Source organism: Poeciliopsis prolifica, unplaced genomic scaffold (assembly GCF_027474105.1).
Source record: "Poeciliopsis prolifica strain line A6 unplaced genomic scaffold, Auburn_PproV2 SCAFFOLD045, whole genome shotgun sequence".
NCBI lineage: Eukaryota > Metazoa > Chordata > Actinopteri > Cyprinodontiformes > Poeciliidae > Poeciliopsis > Poeciliopsis prolifica.
In genome coordinates, this window is record NW_026562420.1 from 3,612,747 (window position 1) to 3,640,523 (window position 27,777).

Sequence of the window (27,777 nt, forward strand, 5' to 3'; positions counted from 1 at the left end):
TATGATTATTCTTCAGCACACACATTATATCCATAAGCTACATAATATTATATATATATATATATATATATATATATATATATATATATATATATATATATATGCTCTAATCTGAGCATCCATCTCTGGGGGAGCAGATAGTCGCATATAGACACACGTCTTTATGTTAAAAAACATAGTTAAAATTGCACACTGGGAGGCTTGAGGTTCTGTCACAAGTCATAGACCAGCTACAGCCAGAAGAGAGAGGGGAACAAAGACATGAGGAAGACTACACTTTTGTTCTCTTTGGAATGGAAACCAATCTAGAATTTACTACAGAGACTTACAGGGCTGTATCTGTAAGCGGTCACGTTTATAAGTGTGTAAGTGTGCATGCTGCTTCCTCAGAGTCAGAATGTGAGGACTACAGTGGCCTAATTCTTCCTGACATTCTCCATCTGCTCGTATCTAATGGACAGTGTAACGACACACTCTTTGACACAAGCCGTTACCTCCAATTTAATTTATAGAATTTGGAGACCTCCACATGTCCAGCTGTAATGCAATTACTGTTACACACTGGAGCAGAATACATTGAACCCCGCAGAAACATACAAGACTTAACATTCATAAACACAAGCCCATATTCACACAGATAGGTCGACTTAATCTCCTGGCTGCACACACATGAACATGCGATCGTCTGCTCTACCACATATAGCCAGCCATACTCTAAGGGTGTGAGATGAAGCAGATAAATGAAGATAATTAATTTCCTGGATTAAGAGCGTCTCCATCTGAGCAACCCCGCGGCTCAAGAGGACTCAGAAGGAAAACAAGAGTAAGTTGGAGAAAAGTGGATGATGGAGGATTTAGAGGGTGATAGCACTGGCTCTGACAGGCCTGCTGTAGGCTGTTGCTGCTTCCCAAGACTCCAAACATCCTCATTAACCAGAAGCCAGCCTACACACATAATACATGTGTTTCTGCATGTGTGTGCAGTCTTGTATTATTCCTAAACCATTGTGGTTATGTGCATTTCTTAGCTTGTAAGGCCCATTTTTCCAGCAAATACTATGTTGTGAGGACCCACTGCTCCTCAAAGTCTATTTTTGGGTAGGTGTAAGGGTTAGGATGGAAGTGCTAGGTTAGGTTTAGGGTTACGCTATAGCAGTGAATGAAAAATGAATGGATGTCAGTGGAAAGTCGTTGTGAAGAAAAACATGCGATGTGTGTGTGTGTGTGTGTGTGGGTTTGTGCTAGAGATAGCTTGAAGAAGAGGGAGAAAAACAGAGCACCGTGGCAGCCTACACACCAAACAAACCTATGAAAATTCATAAGGACCTGGCGACGCCTACTCACAAATACTAAAAATACTGGAGTGAGTTGAGGCTAGTCATAAGAGAGGAAAGGGGAGGAAGTAGAGAGAGGAGATGAATAAAAAGAAGTGAGAGAGCAGCAGCAGAGGAGGAGGGAGAAAAGACCAGATTGGTATAACATGAACCAGGACAGAAACGAGTCGAAAAAGAAGAGAAATAATAGTTACATCAACTGTTTCCAAGTTGGAACATCTATTCTTGGGATCCAGTGGCCAGCAACCACTTTATGTGAGAATGCGTGTGTTTCAGTGTGAAAATCCCCATGTCTTCTTTTATGTTTTGGAGCTTGAGAATAAGGAGAGAAAATGTTGCCTTTTTTCTTAGCTTGGTGGTGCAGTGGTGCACAATTACACTGATTTAATGGATATTGACAGCAATTTACTGTCAAAACCATGTATGGAAAAGAGGAGAGAGGTTAGGACAGACATCCATCCCCGTTTGATTCTGATTCCGCCTTTAGAGCTGATACACAGTCAAGTAGACTTTTGTCGAGGATGTCAGAACGGCTCCTTTTACAGCTGAGACAGTGGACTTTTTGCAGGCTTTGGTAGATGTTGACAGCTGATGTGTGACTGACAGTTCAGCTGCATATGCAGAGTATCTCTGTGGTGTAGCTTTTAAAATCGGAGTTTCTCACTTGTCTGTTTACAGTGTCACTGCACCTCAGACTGTCAGGTGTGTGATAGTCAACTTATGATATCTTTTTTTAAAAACAAACTGTTATATCATCAACAGTGTCTCCCAACAGCTATTGTACAGTGTCCCCATCCTGTTTTAATTTCAAACTTTGCTCATTTTTCTCAGTCTTGGTGGAGAGGATTAGATGGATTTGTGCCAGATGATTCTACAACAATAATGGTTGAAGAACTTTCAAAAACAGCCAAAAATGATGAAAATATTTTTTGTGGTTTGGGCCCCATTTTTCCTCACAATATGTCCAAGATCTGATCATTTTTATAGAAATGTATGTTTCCGTTGACCAACTTATCTTTGAAGTTTACAGATGAAGTTTGCTGACATAAATAATCCACAACTAAACCAGTACAACATTGGTGTAAACATGAAGAAACTGTGATTCATGAACACATAATCACATAGAATAGGTGTGGTCAGACACTAAACCTGATGACAGAATGTAAAGTTATCAAATCACTTTAGAAATCAGAGAAACCAACAAACTACTACAAGTGTGTTGCCAAGATAGTTTGCTTACACTATGCTATCATGTTCATCATAATTGGTTTAAAAAATGTCAGAAAGGAGCTTATCTGTAAAAGTAAAATTTAAATACCTTTAATAGAACCAAATACAAAATGAGGAAGACCAATTTCAAGATGCCAGATGTTAGCCAAAACAGTAGCAATATATTTTTTAGAACTTTTATAGCTCTCTAATGACTGAATTTTCTCTACATAGATACACTCAAATCTCCCCTCTTAAGAGTGAAATTGCTTAGCAATTTGTGAAATTACTTAGCAATTTCTGAGCTTTTTTGCAGCATTCACTGTAGTGTGGCAGAAGGAGCTCGTATTGCACCTGCTGACTTTGTTCCCTTTCATTTTGAAGTTTAAATTAGAGGTTACCTTCCAAATGATTTCTTAAAAATACACACAGAAGACAGAGAACATTAGCTCACAAAGTCCAAAGCCAGGGAGCAATTTGTCATTTCTCCACTTTCAATATCTGTGTTTGTGATTCATGATCTTAGAGTAGTACTAAACATAGTAAATTTACATTATTTATTAAATCAGAACTAACAACCCAATAACACTTTTGTTTACATGCTGTTTTCCTCAGTGAAATTAGCCAGCCCATTGCCTTCCTATTCAATTCTACTTGATTTTATACTGATGCTTAGCCATTCATTGATTCATAAATTACCATAATTAAAGTATTTTAAAGGCTGTTCTCTGAGCAATCATGCTCTATCAATGCTGTTCATCTGTATCTGTGATGAACTGCAACATTGTCTGGGATGTATCAGCCCTCTCCTTTGACAGTGTCTGTGACTCCACCAATGAATCTCCACCCGAACTTCTACTATTCAGAACACAACAAAATGAATTTGGAAAAGAAATTGTCTGAACAAATTATACAAATCCTTGCTTACCCTACTGTTGGCTTTTAGCGTAACATCTCTTTAAGGTGTATTTCAACAGTATCTGCCCTGAATCTTTGTTCAATGTTTACTTAATGTCAGGAGCTTTCAACATTTATTTAATTTATTTAGCTCATCACCAGTGAGGGTAATGCACACTGTAGATTCAGCAAATAAACTCTGCTGATGTTTATTGTACTTCCTAAACACTAGATGTGTCACTGAGACCTTGTCAACTGATGTTTGTCCATTCTGTAGGACACAACAGCCCTGAAAGAAAATAAAAGTTATGTTTCTTTTACATTGTTGTTTTTATCGCACACAAATGATAGAGCACTTAATAAATTAAAAGTTGTTAATTTACATTATATTGATTTAGCCACAAAAGTAAAGTTATCACGTATATTCTACAATTCAGAATTGAAAATTGAGTATTCTGTCCTCCAGAATACTCTGTCATTTTCTCACATTACAAGCACAAAAATCAATTAATCTTATTGAACTTCATTTGATAGGCCAACACAAAATAATTGCTTAATTGTAAAGTTTTAAATTTTATTTCAAAAAATTTTAAATATTGTGGCATCTTCCTGATCCTGATGTCCAGACTCTGAGATAGGGTTGAAGATGACTCTACTGAAGTTTAAGATATAAAATAACATCTCAAACTTTGAATATTTCACAGAGCATCCACCTCCAAATCTAACAGACACAAATTTGTCACAATAACAAATTTTGCTGGGAAATACATTGTCGCAGAAATTATTATGATAAACAATAACACTGTCATTTTGGCAAGATTTTTAATCAATATCACATATCATATTAATGTATGATATTAGTTTAATCCAAGTACACCCTCCCAACGATTAAAAAAATGCCTTTCCAAACAGAGTCTTACACAGGAACTGAAAGACATTTTAATTATCCAATAAATAAACCAAAAAAATATCAAATGGATTATGAAGTCTCTGTAAACACAATTGCCCTTCAAAATATACTAATTAGGATCACACAAGGACAAACAGTCAATACTGTGTACTGGGTATCAAATTTTTGCAGCATTTTTCAAAATGGCATATTTTCAATGAGATTAAAGGGCAGCATCTCTTTAGCGATAAAGCAAACTGTCTTGGTGCTCATTATTTTTGTTCTGGCCTGTTTGTATTTAGTTTGTGACAGAAACAGCTCATTGGTTGTATTTTTTTTTTTTTCCAAGCTGGGAAAACTGCGTCAGATGATTATGTTTTATATGCATCCAATCTGACTGAGCTTTTTGAATAGACAAAAATATCAGTTTTATTATGTATGAAACTGGTAGTGCACACCAATTCCATTACAGATAAAATGTTTCAGGAAACCTTGTCTTCTTCTCTCTGTCTGAGTCTGTCCAGTTTAAAATTTAGTCATCCGCAAACTTGACCTGTACAACTATGCAGTTGGTCTCCCCCACAATAGCCCAAGAAAATACAATGAAACATATTCATTGCCATTTTTTAGCTCAAACACCCTAATTTTAATAATATCCACCATCATATTTTAGTCAATGTTTTTAACTGTCATGCAAGCCTTTAAGTCTTGCTGTAGAAACCACCCAGGATGTTAACCTTTTCCGTCCTTTGAGGATGGCCTTTCTATTGGCTTTAGTAAAAGCTGACAAATGATGTGTGACACGGCAGTCTGTCACACAGCTCAGCTTGAGCACAAACGCGTCATAGCCTCTTTGATAGTCAACGAGAAATCATATATGAGCATCAAGTGGAACGCTTTCACTTGATTAATGACAACTGGTCTCTGTCTCTCATTTGTACACATAAACAGTTCTACAGTTATGCCGATGGCTGTATCACAATCAAGGCACTTCTGGTTGTGTGTAGATGTCAAACATTTAAAGTAAATTTAAGTTTAATAACTTTGATAATCACAACCTAATCTCCCATCCATCCATTTACAAACAGTGACACAGCATTGGTGTTCTAACAGAGGCTTTCCACCTGACTGCAGCCTGCTGAGGAATACTGGGAGGCAGAAACAAGGACTTACACAAATTCTGCTCTGTCTGCATCTCAGTTGGCCTCTCCATGTTGAGCGCCCATAGATGTGAGAAACTCAGCTCTCAGACTTCAAGTCGTTTTGTTGTGTTTGTTTTATTTTGTCTCGTCTATAAATGATGAAGCTTCAGGCAGGAGAAAAGGAAGCACTCAGCCCTAACCAGGAGGGAAGTGCTCGCTAGCGGGCAACGTCCCCTCGCCACTCGCCACCTCCCCCTCAACCATAGACGTCCCATGACAGACAAACTAGGCCAGCTCCTTCATGTGTGTGTGCCTGAAATGAGAGATGACATGTCCTGGGATTGGAAATGAACCACTGTATTCTGTGTCACTGATGTGTTATTTATGGTTTGAGGTGTAAAAAGGTATTTTGTTAGTTCTTTACTTATTGTGGACAGTAATGTCATTGTTCATTGCTTTACTTTTTGCTTTTGAATTGACACAAATTTGAGAGAAAATCCCAGGAACCTATAAAAGAACATTTCAATCACTTCTGAACTGGATTCTGTTTCATCATGAGCTGGCATTGTAAGAAAATCTTCAAAATATTTTATAGTACAATAAAAAATGTTTTAAAAAATTGGTTCTCTTCTGAGAAAAAGGTAAGACACAATTTTTAGTACTCAAAAATGTTCAAAAGAAAAACAAAACAAAAAAATGAAAGAGAAGTGACTTCATTGATGTTGAATTTATTTTGATGTGGTGTCCAGTTCAAATCCAGGCACATGCAGAAGGAGGCCCTGCCTCTTTTATTCTTGATGCCCGTAGTGCCCTTTTTGAGTTTTTTTTTTTATCTGTATGTTCGAAGGCCTGTTTGTGCTTGTGCTTGTGTGTTTGTGCTTTTATCTGTATGTTCGAAGGCCTGTTTGTGCTCCTCAGCTATATATATATATATATATATATATATATATATAATATATATATATATATATATATATATATATATATATATATATATATATATATATATATATATATATATATATATATATATATATATATATATATATATATTATATATATATATATATATATATATATATATATATATATATATATATATATATATATATATATATATATATATATATATATATATATATATATATATATATATATATATATATATATATATATATATATATATATATATAATTTGAGAAAATGTGGTGTACATCTTTTGGGTAGTAACTGTGCAGCGTTCCAACACCTGGAATGGAAAAGTTTCCCTATTCTTCTTTGCAAATGAGCTCAAATTCAGTCGAGTTGGATTCTAAATGTTCAACTTTCACCATGAACTCAAAGTTTCATTTGGGTCTGAACTTTATTTGCACCATTCTAACACATAAAAATACCTTTGATCTCATCCATTCCACAATTCTAGCTGCATGTTTAGAATAATGAATGATGATCCCTCAAAAGTCTTATTTACCTGCATCCCCATCTCTTCTAAACAAAAGTATTCTCATAGTACGACGATACCACCAAGCTTCACAGACTTCAAGGCAGGAGCATATTTGTATCATCATGCAAACAATAACTTGAACTGTTTACACTCATTTCTCATGTTGTAACTGTGTTGAGGTATTGACCAAGGACCACTGTCTAATAAGGCTAAGATGAAATGGTTACTGTGAATTTTCCAGTGGCTTAATTGTCTACCTTCTTTTAAAACAAGTCCCAAGAAATTGATTAGAAGATTCAGATTTGTCTCTTCAAAGCTTACTTCACCTATTCATCCTGTAATCATGTGTGGATTTTTAATCAGCAGGAATTCAGGCAGATGCACACCCACTGACAAACAAAACACCCTGAACAGTTGTTCACAGAATAGACACAAACTGCACTTCTAATCACCCAAGTCTGCTCTTTTTACTTCATGTGTCATTTTTTTGACTGTTTTACATTCATCTGTGTTGTTTGTCTAACTTTGAATGTCTTTTTGTGTACTATTATAGTTCTTCTATCTCATTTAGGTCATTTTATGCCTCATTATACATTTTGGGTATAATTAATGCTGTTTTTGTCTCATTTGAGCCAATTTGCATCTCTTTATAGTTGCTTCATGTCTCAATTTTGTATTTGGGTCTTGTTTTAGTGTATTTGTGCCAGTTACATCACTGCTTAGTGTTTTTATTATGTGTTTATGTAACTGTTTTGTGGTGTTGCTGTCTAAGTTCTAATATTTATTGGTAAATTGCACTAAAGTCCAGAATATAAATTCTTTGAAGTACAGTTATTTGTCATTGATGTTGTGAGCTATCAGTTTGATTTCTTATTTTCATCATGTGCATTTTATTCTTAACAAAACACAAGAAGACATATCTCATCTACATGTCAAAAGATTCCTGTGGCATGAGCACCTCAATACCACATATTCTGTGTGGTGATGCCACTCTTAATTTTTTTTGCATGTGTTAAATTTTTCTAATCTCATGCTACTTTATGAGATTAACTCTTTAAGAGTTGACATGCTCTGACCCTGCTAATTTGATACTAGAGGTTTTATGGTGGAGGTTATACTGACAGGTTTATCTGAGAACACATCAAGAAATAAATTGTGAACAGTTTTCAATATAATTAATTTATTCCAAATATAAATGACACCAATAATCTCTACTTTGTACTTTCATAAGAAAACTATTTCTTCCATTAAAAAGGTGTGAAAATAAATAAGGATAGCAATGCTATGTTTTTTTATGGTGTTTTGTATTCAGGACCCAAATTAAAGTAGTTATAGCAAATAAAATTATTGTATTTTGAGTAATGGATGGATGGATGGATGGATGGATGGATGGATGGATGGATGGATGGATGGATGGATGGATGGATGGATGGATGGATGGATGGATGGATGGATGGATGGATGGATGGATGGATGGATGGATGGATGGATGGATGGATGGATGGATGGATGGATGGATGCAGCTTCACTTTAGGAAGCTAATTTGATTATAGTACTCATGGAACTGCATCCAAAAACCCCTTTTTAACTCATTTTCCCAAGTGTGAAAATTAAATTGAAATGACACTTTATTTCAACCCTTGTCACAGTTAAACAGGATTTTCAGTTAAATAAACCAGCTTCAAACTTTCAGCCACGTTAACCCGTGCCATGAATCATTGAGCTGTGACCACAAAGATGTTCCAACGTCATGTTTTTTTGTTGGGGTAAGCTTTGCTGCTTTTTAACCATCACTGCCTCGCTTTTTAGAGCGTGACATGGCCAGGAAAAAAAGCCTGGACGTTCAGTGTACAACAAAAATCTTTGTACAAAATTGTATTGAATTAGTCTCACACTAGGAGAAAAAGGCAAACTGGGTGGCACAACAGGAGGCAGGGAGCACAAAGCATTTCTTTTTTGTGAAAAAATAAAAAAAATAAAAAATACCACTGGGCCAGATAGATGTTTCCTGCTGACTTCTCAAGCTGGATATAGATTACCAATTGAAGTCTTCCAACTACCCAGCACCCATTATCTCATTTAAAGAAACAATTTTCTGACGTTTACGTTGCCAGAGAAGCTTAAAGTCTGCATATCTTTTTGATTTTTGTTCATTTGTAGCTCCATGTCTGTCCACACTGCTGACTGTGGGGTGGCCAGTCGAGCTGGAACTGTCCAAGGTGTTTGAGACACTTCCTGCTGACTGTAGGTCTGGTGATGCTCAGGAGCTTTCAGCCTGAGTGAAAGCTTTCTAGCTTTATCATAGACGCAACATCATTTCTTTACCAGAAATGTACAGAATTTGAGTTCTGGTTCTTATTGACACTAATTTTGGACTTCTGATGACTCATCTGAACTGCTCTTTTCCAGTTTTTGTTTTTTGGGGGGGTCCATTATGAGTAAATATAAATTTTTATCTGTTGTTGGTCTCATTGTTGCTGCTGTTGGTATTTTGAATCATCAAATTGTCACATGAGCAGGTTAAGGTTTGTGAAGTGATCTGAGCAGAAGTGAAGTTAATATCTAATCAGGATGGATGCAGTTTTTAGCAGTGACTCTACATCAAAAAAGTCTAATCTAACCTTTATGGTCTCATCCTTTTCTGTCGGTGTCACCTTTGATTTTCATTTTAACTGATCTGCTGAACTTTCTCTCACCAAATATGATAGATATAAAAATCCTTAGCTTTGCAGCATACACAGCTTTTATGATTAGAAGCAGCTAGTGTCTGTGTTGCTCTATCTGCAATAACTGGGTGGCTGCTACCACCCCCAAAATCCAGTAAAGAGGATGACAGGATTTCAGTTGCCTGAGTCTTTAAGCTAATCCTTCATACAAACAGTTTTCAAGCCTTTGTCTTTGCTTAATTTGCATAAAGAACAAGGGTCGACTTGCTGAGAAACATCAGCCTCCGACACTGACATCTGTCGGAGAGGTACAGAGTTTTTCAGCAACAGAGGAAACAATAAGGGAGTTCAGCAACATAGTTTAGCAGTTGTTTACCAGATTCAATAGACCTATTCACTGCAGACATCTTGGATTGTCACCGCATAAAAAGCACTGGTGTAACTGATAATGATAAATAAACAGATTCCAGGTCCTCCTACCCGGCTGTCTGCTTCCATTACACTATTGAACAATGTTGGGTCACCGATCCAAAAAAAGAAGTCAATATGTCAACACCGTTTTTCTAAATACGCTTCACACCGTTGCCAGTTGCCATTGTAATCACCGCTGAGTTTGTTCCAGATGTGACAGCCAGAAAGTTAAGGTTGACAAAGTCCCAGTAAGTTTGAAAAACAAAACAGGATTTAAAAAACACAACTGCTAAAATAATTTGTTTACAAACCTTATCATAACATGGGGGAATCAAAAAAACATTATTGAGGGCTGAATAAAAATTAAAGGAAGTGTCTAACATGTGAGTCATTAGACCACCTGGAGGGATTGATGATGTTTGCCATCCTGCTCAGCTGGAAACATTCAGACCACAAAAAATTTTACACTTCAGCCAAGAGAATTGTTCTGCATTTAAGCTATAATAGCCATTTGAAGGATCCATTCGATGACTTACATGATTACACTGAAAGCCACAAAGAAAGTTTAAGGGGTTTTTTGCATGAATTTCTATAGAAACTAATGTTCTTCTGCAGCAGAGGAGGATGAACTTAGGGAAATTTTATGGAGTGTTATGTTGATAACAAGAACATCTGGTTTTAATGTACTTGTGCTGTCCATCCATCCATCCATCCATCCATCCATCCATCCATCCATCCATCCATCCATCCATCCATCCATCCATCCATCCATCCATCCATCCATCCATCCATCCATCCATCCATCCATCCATCCATCCATCCATCCATCCATCCATCCATCCATCCATCCATCCATCCATCCATCCATCCATCCATCCATCCATCCATTACTCAAAATACAATAATTTTATTTGCTATAACTACTTTAATTTGGGTCCTGAATACAAAACACCATAAAAAAAAACATAGCATTGCTATCCTTATTTATTTTCACACCTTTTTAATGGAAGAAATAGTTTTCTTATGAAAGTACAAAGTAGAGATTATTGGTGTCATTTATATTTGGAATAAATGAATTGACAGGTCGCCAGTCTGTCACAGTACTTGTGCTGTCATTCAATTAAATTAAAATCCAATTTTTTAACTTTTTTATTTATTCCAAAGAACTATTAAATGTTGTAACTCATATTATTAAAGATTCATCAAAGAGTCATTGTTGATAGTGATGGCTGTTGGCAGGAAAGATCTCCTGAGCTGTCTGTATTACTGTGAATTGGAACAAGCCTCTGATTGAAGACAATCTGTTCTTCTGAGACATTCTCATCAACAGGATGATCCAAAATTTTCTTGATTTTGTGTAAAATCCTTCTGTAGGAGCCATTTATCTTTTCCTGTGTTTAACGCCACCCAGGGGCATATTTCATTTTGAGTTCTGAGTATGTCACAAGGGGGCCGGGGTTATTTAAGTTCAAGTGGGATTCTGTTCAGGTGTTGCTAATGGAAAGAGCTTTTCTACTGTGCTTGGCTTTGATTTACGGCTGATTTATGTGGTTCTAGATTGAAATGGCAAGACAATTGACATTCTACAGAAAATAAATGACCTCAAGATTATAAGTCAAACTGAAGATCGGAAAAAGAAATCTTGATTGATGTTTACCAGGAACAGCAACAATCAGTAGCCTAATATACAGAACTTTAGCTGCTACACCTTCTTTGCATCGTCATCTTCAGAGGTTCCACAGTTGTACCCAGAGCAGACCCACAAGAGAACCAGCCTTCTTCATCAGGTTGTTCTGTTATGATGATTACTAATGCAGGGGAAGGGTCCTCCTGGACCTCTTGTAGTCCGCTATGACATCCTTGGTGTGAATCTCACTTGTTAGGACGAGCAAATAAAAAGAGGAAAACAAATGGGTCAAGGTGGAGAAACAAAACGATGAGAGACAAAACTGACGAAAAAGGCTCCGCAGAGCCCTAATCCTAACATATACTTAGGATATATACATATATTTTACTTTACATACTGTACTAAGTCCCTATGTTTTGAAAGGAATAAGCAATATCAGGCAACTAATATTAATTCCACAAGAACAGCAGCATAAGGAACACAGCCGAAACTGAAAACAAAACGTAAATAATGGAACCTAAAGATCCTCCTTAGTCTGAAAAATATGCTTATGTTTGCATAAAAAAAGCTCTGCTTTTTACCTATAACTTCCACAGTGCTGCAGTTTGTAGCACTACTGCCTTGATTCAAGGGGTCTTTCTGCATGGAGTTTGCATGTTTTCTTTGTACATGCGTGGGTTCCCTCTGGGTACTCTGGCTTCCTCCCAAAGTCCAAAAACATGACTGTAAATTCTCCCGAGGAGTGAATATGTGTGTCCATAATTATTTGTCCTGTCTGTCTCTGTGTTGCCCCGCAATGGCCTGGTAATCTGAAAAGGGTGACCCCACCTCTCACCTGTTGACCAGAAGATAGGCACCAGCCATATTTTGGGTGTAGACACACACCGCACAAGTATGCACACACACCTATATGTACATACAGGTATGACACTGTCTTCTAATCACTGCCCAAATTCTAGGGGTGGTGATTAGTTCTTTTTCTTCTACTTCATGTTTAATGGTGGTTGACAAACAACTTAATGGAGAATTATCGCCATCAGCAGGTGAGGAGTGTGGGCCAAATTATGCCAAATAAAAACCACATAATAAAAATCAGAGTACGGTGTTCTGTCAGATCAGCATACATTGTCAGAGTAGCATGCGTGTGTAACAACTTTAGAAAATGTGCTTTTATTTTTTATTATTATTATAATGTGTCAAATTTCACCAAATCATGATTAACACTGAAGAATCCTATTTTTTTGTTATAGTTTAAGAACTTTATTATTTTGCTTATTTTGATAAGCAAACATATTTAAAAAAATTGTAAGTACATGCAGCTATGAATGTTTATTTGTTTTAATACATACAGAGGAGTTTTCTTTTTCACAAGTTAAGAAAAATTTTCTTAAATGTTAGAGCAGAAATTATTAGTTAGTCACAGGGTTTCTCCATGTGCTTATCTGCTAGGGCTATTCCTACTCTTGTGAATGGAAGAGCTGCATGTAAAAGGGCATTTTTATTTCTATTGTCACAGGCCTCTGCTGTCAACTTGCATTAAAGAGCAACCAGCAACTCCTGTGGTCTGACTCCCTTCTTCATCTGAACACAACGCAGAACATATCAAGGTTCACCAACTATGTAAAACCATTTAATCAGTAAAGAACGCTAAAAGTATACACCGGATACGCATGCAGTAAGTATACATGTGCATTCAGTGGTTCATGACATTTAGAGGAGTTGTCAGTTCAGTATATGTAACAAGATACAGCATCCAGACCCTGCTTCTGTAGTTGCAGCAGGGTCTAGTTGCAAATACAGTCAGCCTGTTCTTTGATAATGGTCTGACTAGTTAACTGTTAAGTAAGGATGTCATACTGCTGTTAATAGTGAAGTTTATGATGGTCTAACTTCTATGTCATGGTGCTGTGTTGCTGATTAAATAAAAGCATGTGGTAATCACAGCATATACTTGTCAGTTTGTGCAACTCATGATGATCTAACAATGTATGCTGATCTGATAGAACTGTGGCTTGGTAGCTTTTACTTCTTGTTTCCTTCTGAACTAGATCCAAAGGACTGGTTTTGATTGTGACTGGTTGATATGCAATACAAAATAACACACATACACACACACAAAAAGAAATAACCCTCACGTAAGTCAGATGTCCTCTGATGAAACCCCTTGTTGAAATTTTATTCATCTATATTGAGCAATAGTCAATAATCAACAGTATTGATTATTTAGACTAAATTTATCTGTTGAGAAATTACTGTACATTCATTCTTCTCCACAAATGTTTTTATGCGATTTCTGCCTCTTATCCATTTACTCAGTGTTCTGTGCTCTTCACGGTCTTGCGCATTCCCACAATGGACTGCTCCACAAAGGCTCAGTGCCCTCGGCAACATAGCAAACTGAACTCCAGAGGCCTCATCTGTGTGTATGAGTGAAAGGAGACTGAAAAGATGTACTGCTGTTTTCTGTCTTTGCAGTGGTTTTATCAAGAGCTGTTCCTTTGCACTAACATACAGGCACAGACTCACAGATCCACATCACACACAGACAGCCATGCATAAAACGAAGTATGCATTAAATACTTGATGAAATGTGTGAAGCTGTCAGACATCGTTCTGCAACTCGATGAGAATACTTGTCAGATTTAATGAGCATTTTTTTCTTGTGTAATGTCTTCTGAGCCTCAACATAGGAAAATGACATTCAGTCCCAATAATATGTTACTTTGCAGACCACAGTGACATGTAACAACATAATATTTTCAATGGAAATATTTCTGTTTCTAGAAGAAGAATAGCTGATATGGAACACAATAAGTTTAGCTAATCATACAGAAAAACACATTTGATAAGTTTTAGAAACATTTGAATGTGTACTTTAAATGGCATGAGATATAAACAGAACGGAGTAAACAGGCCTGCGGCTGAAGTTTGGCCTTTGTTTACACCCACACGCTCCAACTTCTTCAATAAAATGCTCCAACCGTCCATGCACTCAGAAACCAGTAAAATTCTCACCTTGTTTAACCTATTCTCATATTTATCTATATTGTTTACAGCACTGGGTTGAAGCTTTTTAAAATATATCCACAAAATGGGTTTGCTGGCACAGTGAGCAAAATCTTACTGAATTAAACTTAGATATTTTCTATTATTGTACCAATACAAAATAAAAGTTCAAGTTAGAAAACTTGGCTATGCAAATAAACTAAATAACAGGATTCCAAACAGCAAAAGGATGGTACTTTTTCTTTTAGATTGTTATGAATACTTTTATCATCTCTAAGATCTCTTTCAAAACAGATTTACACTGTCCAATGATGTCTACAATTTCTTACGCCAATGGAATGTTGCTGAATGTTGTAAAATTTGATTATAAGGTAAAGTAACGTACACTTCAAACTTCCAGCACAAGTCCAACTGGTTCTGTTCTGTTCTGTTCTGTTCTGTTCTGTTCTGTTCTGGGACAACTGTGGAACCTCTGGAGATGATAATGCAAAGAACGATTCTTCATAAAATCAAGAAAATTATGGACAACCCTTACCATTGTCTTCATTAGACTGTCTTGGCTAACAGAATGTCTTCAGTCAGAGGTTTGTTCAAATTCACAGTAATACAGACTTTTTTGTTTGGATGCTCTTTTGCAGCAGCAAAAGAGCTTTCCTGCTAGAAACCATCACTGTCTACCGTAACTCTTTACGAGTCAATTACAACATTGATTGACTCATTTACAATTAATGTTGTAAATGAGTCACAACATTAATTTCCCTTTATGATCAATAAAGTATTTTTGAATTTGAATTGAATTTGAAGAACTTTTGAAGAAGAATTTGATTCTTCTTCAAAAGAAGAATCAAAACTATGTGCTTTTGTCTGAAATTCCACTAATAAATTGTTTTTATGGATTCTTAGCTGCTTGTTAATCACTCAGAGCAAGGCATGTTTATCAAGGCATGTTTATGTCATTTTCCCAAACATAGCTTTCTTTAAAAACTGATGATCTCAACAAATCTCACAAACCACCAGAAAAAGCAAAGATTCTAAAGAAGGTACAAACATTTAGGGAGAAAGTTTAACATACATAATATGACAGTAAGCTTGTTATAACATTTAAATGTGTTGACTGTTGTGAGTGATAGTAGAAAAAGAAATTTATGCTACCTGGCTAGTGGCATTCTATGACTTATGTACAAGGAGAATAATGAGAGAAGAAGGTGATGATGCACAAAGAAAATGAGTTAAGGGCACCAACTTTGTAGAAATATCGGGTAAGCAATATGACCTGTAAAGTGCAGGAACTTGTCTTAAACTGTTCATTTTGATCTTTCTCAGTCAGTCTCAGTTTTACCTTATTGTTTGGGAAAATCTTAATTTGTCAGAGGAAAACATTTAAACTGCGTAGACAAAGTTTGGTCCTCTCAGGAGATGAATTTCAGCTGTATTGATATTTCCACTGAAGATAAACTGAAGTGGACTGAATAGTCTTTCAACAAAACTTTCAAAAATGGTGAACTCTTTAAAAATGGGGCTGCTCAATGCATGGGATCTCAAAGAACTAGAATATATATAATAATTACTTTCCGCATTTACTTTCCTTTGCAGACTCAGATTTCTCAGAGAAAACGCATAAGAATTACTCACAGACGTGGTTAGTCTCTGGAGCTACACCTTCAGACCAGATTAGTCTGAGTGATTCAGAAGCAACTCTCCGGGTGTGTAAGTGAACAGTACTACTGTACGCTCTTGCTTCAAACACTTTTAAGTTCCCCTTTCAAACCTACATGGTTACTGAGAAAAATCTCTACACTGAGAAATTTTGCATGAAAAACGCATGAAACTGTTAGAAAGAGAAGCAAAGGTGAAATATTAAGGTGAGAATAAAATAAGAGGAAGAAGAAGAAATGCGAGCACAGAGAAATGTGAGAAAGGGGGAAAATAAGGGAAAAATAAAAGAGGGGGTTTTCTCTTTCCTTAAATACTCCTGCTGAGATTTTTCTCCCACTGATCAAACCACAGGAGGAAAGAGGTGAGGGGAGGGACGCAGGAGGAGGACAGAGACAGAGATACAGAGAGCAGAATAAAGGCTGAGAGAGGCTGCCGAACATCGGAAAGGAGAATCAGGAAAGGAACAAGAATGAGTCCGAATGGTGACAGTCATCAAATTAGAAGAATAAGATCATAGTTGGGGAAAAGTATGACAGAAGGAGCAAAGATTTGACTTCTAAGGCCTCTCAGCTCCATGGCTGCCCACCTCCTTTTTCAGACCTGTCAAGTCTTGTTTTATCACAGTCAAGTCATAACATCATACCTGTAAGAGCTACAGAAACACTGACATCAGCCCACATGCACTCAGCTCATGTTGCTGACACTGACAACCGCCATCTTAGTGATCTACAGCATGGAGACAGAAAGGGAAGCACTGCTTAAAAGGGTTCTCTACCCACTGAAGTGTAAGCACGTTGTGTGTAACTCTTCAGTGTGTGCGTGCATGTGCATGTTTGTGCATTCAAGAGAGCTGTTATGGCTGTTGCTAAAAAAAGCCAAAATAAGAGGTAAGCACCCTAGTGAACTCTGCATCATAATCCTTGTGCACCTACACATGCACAGCCTCATACACACAGAGTCACAGGAAGTAAGATAATATGATATCAGTGAGAACACATATTTTTAGCCTTGAGCAAAAGGGGAGAAAAAAATAACTTTATGTTAGGTTATATTAGCTTTGCATGAGTAGGTACATACAAAATGCAAATGTAGAAGCCTGTGTAAACTACTACTTCAGTGTTAATGAGTAAACTGTGAATACTTTCACCAAATAAGGAAATTTATTAATGTCCCCAAAATGTAACACAACATGCCTGTGTATAGGTCATGTCTACTACAACCAACTAAATTGAAAGAAACCTTTGATCAAAGAAACCTGGACCTTCGATCAGATTTTTCAAAATCTTTGTCAATTCTGAAGGTTTGTAGTTGAGCAACTTGAAGCATTCCCACTTAGATATAAATCAACAACCTTGTTGTCCATCAGCTGGTTCATTCTTGGCTTGTCTTTTGTTTTAAAAGTTTTTTTATGGGTTGTGTGGTCGGTCAATTCTTTAACAGTTAATCTAACAGATATGTTTTTGGACTGAAGTAGGAAGCTGGAGTATCTGGGGGGAAAATCCATACATGAACAGGGAACACATGCAACGTCCAAACACAAAGAGCCCAGGTTTGAGCCCAGTCAAAATGGCCTGGCAATCATTACAGTGTATCTCTTCAGGTGTTATTATCATATCATAGTATCTGAATGAATAACTGAATGAATAAGTTAAACATAAAAAGTAAACATAAAAAGGTACTTCTTAGTTAGTAGTTGAGTATAATTACACCAGCATCCTGTACAGCAGAAGAGTAATATTGTTTTTTATTTGAATGATTGCTTGATGATTCTAAGTTTTTGAATATGGAAGGGATGCAGAAGCAGGTGATAATGTTTGAAGGTGCTAGGGAGAAGAAATGATGGAGTTAGAGATGATGGGCAGGGAGGTCAATTTTCAGGTTTTAAGAAGGTTGTCATTGGTTACTAGCTGGCAAAGATTTCTCCAGTTAGTAAACAATCCCAAAACCAAAGCCTGTCAAGACAATTCCAAAGTTAAAAGTTAAAGCATCGCCAAAATCCATTGTTTCATCTGGTATTCTTTGATAAATAGAATACCAGATGAAGGGTATTGTGGCTTGTGTTCTGTCACTGACAGATTAACAGCTTGATTTATTTGTGTTTACAGCGGGAGGATTTTCCTCAAAAAACACGTGCAGTTTTTTGAGCAAGCATTAACCAGAGACATGGCCAATGTGACATTGTGATGATTTTTTTAAATTACCTGTTGGCATTTTGGGTCAGCCAAGAATGAATTTGACTATCATTCCATCTGTAGAATTACACTGAACATCACTTTACATCATCACTGACAAAATACAAACATCACTTTACCCATGACTTAATCTTGACTCCGTAGTTTTGTAGAAGCCCTTATGGAGTTACCTCAAAAGAAGTATTGGAAGATGTTTCATGACCTGCTCTTTCAACATTTTCCCTGTAAGTGCTCTCATTTCATTGAATCACTCCAATTTAAGCTAAAATTTGGTCTGCATTTGGGTCCTTTAATACCACAAAATATAACAGAAATGAAACTACCTTAGCAATATCTTTTATCCTTAATTTCTTTTAAAGGAGCAGTATAATCTAAAATTTACTTTGCTAAATTTTAGCATCACAGCATTTATTGTGCTGTGATTAATGATAAAAACATTCTCTCAACAAAAACATTCTTTGAGTGTGGCTTTGATTCTTTCATGCATGTTTGACAAATCCTTTAATCTCCATGGCAACCATTCAGCTGTAGTTCCATTTCTGTTAAATTTTTGTGGTACTAAAGGACTCAAAAACACCAAACCTGGAGTTTCCAAACTTCCTCTTCACAGAGCAGACCTCCTCTGAAGCTACCCTTCAACTCCTTCAGACTAGCCGGCAGCAATTAGGAAACGCGGTCACAAGCAAACTGTCCCACAAATATCGGCTTATCTGGGTGTATAGAATCGACCCACCGAGGCAGCTGACAAGACCTGTGTCCCAGCGCTGATGAAGCAGCAGCAAGTACCAAGCATATGTAGTCAATTATAATTGGTAGAGCAGACACAACGGAGATAACTAACAGGCCACACCAAAAGGACACATCATGGATGAATGATAATTCAGAATATCTCAGTCGCTTAGCTTCAAGATCCCATCCAAGAGGCAGAGTGGTGAAGAGAATTCAGTGCTACTGGGGTACGCAATTGTCCCACATTGTACGACATTGTAAACAAACAGTTTGGCCAGGTAGGGGAAGAGAGATAACCTCTAATTAACATGTAGAGGGCATAACCTTAAATACAACAATCATTACTTCTACTGCCACGTTAATATATCCTGCTTTTTGTTAATCCACTGCATGCAGAACTATACTGTGATTAAAACAGCTGGAACAGCATAGATTATATTTTAACAGTAGTTCATTAAAAAAATCAAAACATTCAAGCAGCAGCTTTGAGGTGGCACATAGTTGAAAATGAACCCTTGGCATTTTATTTCCTGAAACAATTTTTGTGTAATCCCCTTTACATTTTATAGAATGGAATCTTTAGGGTTCAATCAGTGAAAATGTGTCTGTGGAATTCCCAGGTGCTGAAGAGAGAAACATCTAAGATAGATTTAATCTGCAGAGAAATATCCGCTTCAAAAGTCAAATCAGATGTAGTTCTGACCAAATCACAGAAACGATGACTTACCTGAGCAAAATTCCTCACTTGTGTTATTTTCTCTTATCTGTGTCATGATGAAACAAGGCTGGGGGCTTACTTGACCTCACAAGCTAATTAATGTATCACCCTTGTGTTTAATGATCTTAACTAAGACTTTTTTATGTGCCAAGTAGAGTTAGCATATCAAGCCATGCTAATGAAGAATCATTAGCATGGACCCTCATGACTTCGTATTTCATGCATTAATTCATGCCAAGTCTTGCACTTATGCATGAATTACAGATAAGTCATGGACACTTATATTAAAGTGTTGCACTACATTCCGGATCATTTTCATCAGAAACACGATAGCCACTAAGAAACCAATCTCTTTTAGTTAGCTATACCCTACGCCACCACAGCACAACCGTACCCATCTATTTTTGTGATATTTATCAAAGCTTCCAAGACCAGATGACTTCTCCCAGTTACTTTCTTTGGAAGCATTTCTGTAACTTCCTCCAGCTCTTCTCATGGGAATTAGGTTGATTTGATTCCGGGTGAAGGAACACAATTTTACTGAGGGTAAATGGCTCTAAGCTGTGACCCTGGCACCTCTGACAGGGCACCTCAGGGAAAACAGGAATAAGCTGTTACAAATCCACAAAATACATTTACACAAATTCCCCAAACTCCTCTGATGTTTGGCTTGGATAGAGAATATTGCGGGTTTTGGAGAGGAACAATCGATTGTTGCAACAGATGCTGATGGGTCAAGTTTACCACCCCAAGAAAAAGTTAAAACCAAAGCTCTTTAGCCTAGAAAAACTTTCTTGAATTTGCATTTGTATCTTCTTTTTGCAAATGAAAATATTAAAAATACACTGATAAAAATATTCTGCCCTGTTTACGTTAAAAACTTAAGGTTACTATTTACATAATTTACTTATGTTTATCAAGCACTATTTCTAAAAAAAAGTTATGGGGAGCCACTTGACATAACATTTTTGAGTAAGTCTGACAAATCTCTTTTTTTTTTACTGTAATTTCCATTCACTATTTTAACCTATTTCTCACTAATTTTGATGCAATTTCCTAGAATATAAGTACTTTTTCAGACAGTTATCATTGTAAATAGTGCAACATACAAATCACAAAATATGAAGGCGATTATCAGGATCCTACAGAGTTAGGTATAAAGTGTAGCTTTGCATAAAGATTTTTTTTGCTTTAAAAAATATTTAATGTTCTCCACACTTATGCATCAAATTAGCTCTGGGTGAAGGTTAGGTTCTTGTCTCATTGAAATACAGAATCTCTCTCTTCCAGATGAACAAGTATGTTCATCTCCAAGGCAGAAATCGTCCTTAACCTCTTTAGGGCGATTCTTACTTTAGTAAGAATTTGCTAAAGTCTGACTGAAAGAAAACTGGAATTTTTGATCAAAATTTTGAGGTAGTATTGAAATCTCAGTTGAAGCTGTGTTTAATAGATTTATTGTTTGTAGATCCAAACAAAAAAATTATTTTGATTCCCAGCGAGATGTGTAATCTCTATTTCAAGGTAAGCTCCAGGTAAAAGTGCTCCCTCTGATAATAAACGTACTTTCTGACCACCACTGAGAAAAACAGAGCTTCATGAATATCTAAGTAGTACCTCCAGGTTTATGTAACTTACAGCTATGAAATCTCTGTAAAATGTGTACCATCCCTTCCTTCAGTCAGTCATCTAGATTAAGATAAGCCCACACAGGTCAATGATTTTGCTTCTCTGTTTGAGTTACCAAAAGAATTTCTAAATATTCCTTTGAAGCTTCCCAGAGCATGTCCCAAGGGCCCCTCATATAACAGGACCTTTTCAGCTGACACCACTCCTGAATTCTCCTCATTTCAAATCAGCTTAACATACCTGTAACTGTATTTGTCACTTGCCAGAACATTTGCCTAGCTGTATTGTGTCAAGTTTGGTGGAGAGAGAATTATCGAAATTCTTCATAAATTGTGCTTGTTGTCTTTCTCCCAGTGGAATGAACATTTAACACTGCTACTTACCAAGACATTTCATGCCCTGATTTGTGTTGGAAAAGATTACAATTAACTTCTTCCTGTTCCACCATGATGCCTGCCTGCCATAGGATAAAGCAAAGTCTTCAAAGACTAATAGTCTGATCTTCTCATCAAACATCAGAACATTTGTGACCTCACAAATGTTCTCCAAGAAAAACGGTCGGGTATTCCCATTAAAACACTTCTAAATACTGTAGATAACCTTTCCAGAATAGCTGTATCCTTGTTGCTGCAAAGAGTGGACAAGTGCCAAACTTATTTAAATTAAGAATGTGGTGTCCGGTTCGGCAGTGGAGTGGGATCGAGCATGCCTCAGTCTGATGACCTTTGTCGCATGCCTTCCCCACTCTCTCACAACCTATATGACCATTCTCAAATAAAGGTCAGTAGTCATAAAAAGACCTTTATAAAAAATGTGATGTTAATACAGTGGGCTTATAAAGGCAGGTGATCCAATGTAGTGCATAAATTAAACAAAAATAAAATAACTGAACTAAAAGAATGACAGTCGCAAAGATGTTTCTTATCCCCTTTGTTTATTGTGTATGCGTGTGTGTGTGGGGGGGGGGTGCGTGTGTGTGTGTGTGTGGGTGTGTGTGTGTGTGGGTGTGTGTGTGTGTGTGTGTGTGTGTGTGGGTGTGGGTGTGGGTGTGGGTGTGTGTGTGTGTGGGGGGGGGGGTGCGTGTGCGTGTGTGTGTGTGTGTTGTTTTGTATTTGATACAGTGTTAGAACAATCTTCTTAACAAATATTGCATTGCAGGGACACTCTGCTCCTTATGGGTCCCAAAGCCCACACTGTAACAAATTGCCCTGTATTTTTACAGTAAAATGCTGGCAGTAGGGTTGCCAGCATTATAACTTTACAGTATATTACTGTCACAAAAGAAATCTTTTGATTACAGCACATTGCTGTTTTTTATTAGATTTACAGTAGACTACTGGCAGCTGTGTTGCCAGTATATTACAGTTTTTCTATGGTACCATTACTGTTGAATTCACATACAGCTTACTACTGTAAATTTCCAATATAAAATAGAAGCATGGAAAAAAAAACACTTAGAAAATGTAAGTTCCATCATGTCAAATATTTATTTGGGAAAAAAAAGAACCAACTCAAACATCGACTCATACACAGTCTTTAGTGGGCCACATAATAAAGACGAAGGTTTTGAAACGACAATGTATGTGTGCCTTAAACCTAAACCTTTTCTACAAGAATGTTGAGGGTAAACTGTCCAAAGTAAGTCATATTCTGAAAAAACAGTAAGAAAATCACCATCTATTTTGAGAAATAAATTTCTTAACTGATTTAAAGAGTATTTGAATAAAGCATGAATTGATGCATAATCAAAAGTATTTCAGACTTTTGATTAGTCTGAAATAAATAAGTATGAAATAAATTATGGAAATAATGAATTCTACAACTCAGCACACTACTTTTTCAATACAAAATACTACTTTTTGTGGAAGTGAGGAACAATATGATGCAACATAAAACAAATGAAACATTTAACTTTCAATCTAAAGCATAGAAAAAAAATTGCAAATTTCAGTTTGATAAAGATTTAAATGAAACATTTAGACTTGAATTTCCTTGAGGGCAAAATCAGAGCTACAACTTCAAATGATAAAACAATGAAACAATATTTGACAACACACTGCCAAGATAAGTTAAACATCTTGGCAGTACAGTCAAAATTACATCTGAGGAACAGAAAGTGGGAGCCTTAACAAAATTTATGCTCTTAATTAAAAGAGATGTCTTAAGATTATGCTGACCTTTAAACCAAAAAAATCTCTCAAGAACACTCCTGTTCAGGGATAAGTTGGTTTCATGCCTGTATAGTTTTTTGTTTGTTTGTTTTTGCGTGGAGGGGCAACAATATCTATAGCTTGGTTAGAAAGTTCTCACTAATCTATATGAAATTCCATTCAAAGTCCATGAGGTTTTTCAGCAGAGTTGAAACACGGGGGATGACAGTGACCGACTTCTTTTGAAAAGTTTTCCCTGTCCTCTTGGAGATGATCTTGCTACAGCTGGCCCTGGTCCGGGTTGATATCAAGAAAGCGCCTGAAAATGCAGTAATTTCAGATTAGCATATGATGCTTAAGGAGTCAGGGTTTAATGTGTGCTAGGTGAAGACAAACTTTTGAATGTTAGAGTTAATAAAGAGACACCAGCATAACATTTAAACAGTTTTCTGCCAAGTCAACTCTGTGAAACTCCAAATTCCCAGTTGCTATCCATTCACCATTTCACTTTAGCAGCTAATCATAGCAATTCAAGTCAAATTACACAAAAAAGAAAAAGAGCTTCCAAACATGTCAATATTTGTAAATATGAATCATCAAAAATAACTTACCTTAGGATTGGCTCTTAAAATGCAGGATTCAAATGGATAGTCTTTGTAAAGAAAGTTCTAGCGGTTGTTTCCACATGTCACAACAACATGTCTTCTTCAGAAATACTATAGCGTTCAGTTTAAAGACAGCCTCCTTACCGTTGAATCTAAAATCATTCCCAAAATGCAATGCTACTCACAGTATACTACAGTATTTTATTAAAAACAGTAATAATTGCCCTGAATGCATTGTTTTTCACGGTGCAGTACCGTTTTCAATAGAAACAGTATGATACTGTTCAGTTTTGGCTGTTTTTTTACAGCAATTTGTTAGAGTGCAGCTACATAAGAAGAGGTGCTGTTTTTGAGATAGGGGTTAGGTTTGGGCTAAGTTGTGAATTGTGTTTGGTATAGAGTTAAGATTAGAGTTAGGCATTTACTGGCAATGGTTAGGTTTAGAGTTAAGTCAGGGTTTGGTTATAGAAATGAATGAAAACTGATTGGAAGTAAAAGCTTTTGGAGTTCATTCATTTCTGCCTGTGCACAACCCAAGTCTGTACATGACCAGGATGTGTGTCATGTCTGAAAGTTTAATTTTCATCAAATTCATCTTTTGTGGACATGTAGAATTTTCACACAAAACATTTTGTAAAACATTGACATTTTTGACACTAAAAAAATGGAATAAAGCAAAGAATGAACAAAATATAATAAATACTTACTTTCAAACAAGAAAAAAAGAGAGAATAGTTAAACAGGTAAGTCCTGTAAGGCAGCACCTATAGCCATGTTAAATGTGTTTAATTATCTTTACCAATTATGAAAAAAATCAATAGATTCACACTCTATGTTTAGTTTTTCCCATTTCTAAAAAAACACAATGAAAATATGAATGGAAGGGAATATCAGATTTATACTTTCACGTTGCTTTGACAAATACAAAACAACCACTTTTTCTGTTCGGTAAATTGGCATGCAGAGGCTATATATGACTCAGAGCAAACTCAGAGTACCACTGTACAGGTCACCCACTGTTAAAACCTAACAGTTCACAGTGTCACCCCAGGTAAAGCCTCCTGAAAATTTTATAATGTGCCCAAACTAAAACTCACTTCAGCTGGAGAATCATCGACAAACAAAGCAGTGCAGAAGAGAGGGTCAAGTAGGACTGTGAAAGTGTGTGTGTGAGTCCGAGTGTGCGTGGAGTGAGAGAGAATAAAGTTGAAGAGTTGATGGAGTTTTCAGACTAATAGACAGTAGTCGCCCCTTTTTGCTGTCTTTCCTGTCTGCATGTCTCCTGCACAGCCAACAGCATCTGTTTTTCTCCTCTACATTTCCCCTTCCCCACATTATGACTCTCTTTGTGCTTCTCCTTGTTCTGTCCCTAAAGTTCAGAAAATGTAGGCCCTTCCCTCTTCCTAGTCTCACCTACATCCTTTCATCCCATTCCCTACTCTCTCTCATTTTTACACTCACTCCTTACTTAACCTGCTTCCAGAGCACCCTCTAAAAAGCACATATATACAGTAACTGTATTACACACTGTGCACATGCATACAGGATCAAGCCCAAACTCTTGTACATTCAGCAGCACAGTATCTAATCCTGATGCTTGGGGGAAGGGGACACTCTTGTAATTATTTCTGCTCTTTTTTCTGTTCTACCATTAATTTTGTTTTTTACCCCCTTCAATCAGTTTTCCCTACATCCTTTAAAGTGTACCCAGCGACCCACTGGTTGACATTGCTTTGGAAGATGCCTCTTTTGAACCTTTCACAACCAGTCCAGGGGTTGTCACTCACTTGCCACAAAAATTGATGCTAGCAAACATTCCCAAACTCTTTCTAACGAGAATGAGAATAAGCTGGAGAGGTGTTCAGTTGCAGAGGGGTACAGCTCGTCATATTTGTGAAGCTGGTTATTGATTTACACTAAGTACTGCTGCCACCTTGTGGTTCTCAATGTGAGCTGCAGGGGACCTCTCATGTTATGACCATTTGAAATTTTTTACAGGACGGGGAGGAATTGCATCACAACCCCCTCATCACACACCACCTCTGCTTCCTGTCTCCATCTACACTACTCACACAACTCCTCCTCTCTGGGTGGGATAAATAGTACTGGAAGAAACATAACGTGTTGCTATGGTGATCAGCTTGTGAGTATTTTTTTTTTTTTTTGTGGTGAAAGATTGGGACATGATGGTGCACAGAGAGCTCTGAGAATCTGCTGTGTGTGTTTTTGTGTGTTTGAAAGAAAGGAGATGGGGAGCTCTTTCCGAGGAGTATGAACAATAGAGAAAACACAGTGGACCTAAAAATAAGAGAAAATCCCCCAGACCTTGTTTTTATGCATGCTATGCACTGCTCACCTACCATATGTGAGCACCAAACTCAGAGCCCCAACCAGCACCATTCTCCAGTGAGCATTTCACCTCTTTTCCTCTTTATTCCAGCACCTCTTCATCCTCCATCTCCTTCCCTGATCTCTGACTGCTCTGTCCCTGTCTAATTCTCTCTCCAGGGAGACACCATTAGGAAGTCTGATTGGCCTCTGTGTATGTGCATGTGTGAATGTGTTAATGTGTTAATCTGCATGTGAGTACATAAGCATGCTGTCCTCAATCAATTAGCACAGGCTGCTGCAGCAATTACCATTGCCCATTGTGTTTATGCTGTTTTTATGGACACACATGCACATCAGAGTTAAGAAGTGCATCACTGAACGGCAGCTGTCTGCCACTGAAGACTCCCTGAAGGTCAAATCCATATAGATTCACAGTTTTAATGATGGAATACACATCTGTGTATGCTTGTGTGTGCGGGGTGTGTGTGTGTGTGTGGGGGGGGGAGCTCTCACCTTAAAAGGTCCATTTTCTAATACTCTTCACTGTGGGCGAGGACCCATTTTTTCTCATGGGGCAAAAAACCCAGGTCTCAGAAGAAGAAGAGCTGTTTGTAAGTTAGGGGTTAGACTTAGACCTAAGGTGTGAATTAACTTTAGTTTAGGTTTAGGGTTAATCATGTACTGGTAAAGGTTAGATTTTTGTCAGGGTCAACATTAGGCTCTAGAAATCAATGAATAATGAATGGCAGTCAATGCAAAGTCCAACAAAGACAGGAAGACATATTATGCGTATGTGTGTGGTGTTTTTGTTTTTACTTGTTTATGTTGTCTCATTAGGACCTCTCCCAGTATAATTAAGGCTGAGGGATTATAAAGAATGGCCTGGAGTGGTCAAACATAGGTTTGACCCCAAACTATATGTGGGGGCAAAAAGTTTTTATGCTTTATAATTTTTGCTGTTTTCTTGTTTTTTTGCTGCACCTAAATGTCAAAATAAATTTAATATCTAACCAAGCAAACTAAAAATAATACAAAATTCAGTTAATATAAAAAAATAAAATAAAATGGAACAGAGATGAATCATTGTAGTAATGGCTGGCTCACCAAAATTACAGCAAGAGTCCATCAGCAACCCATGGAGG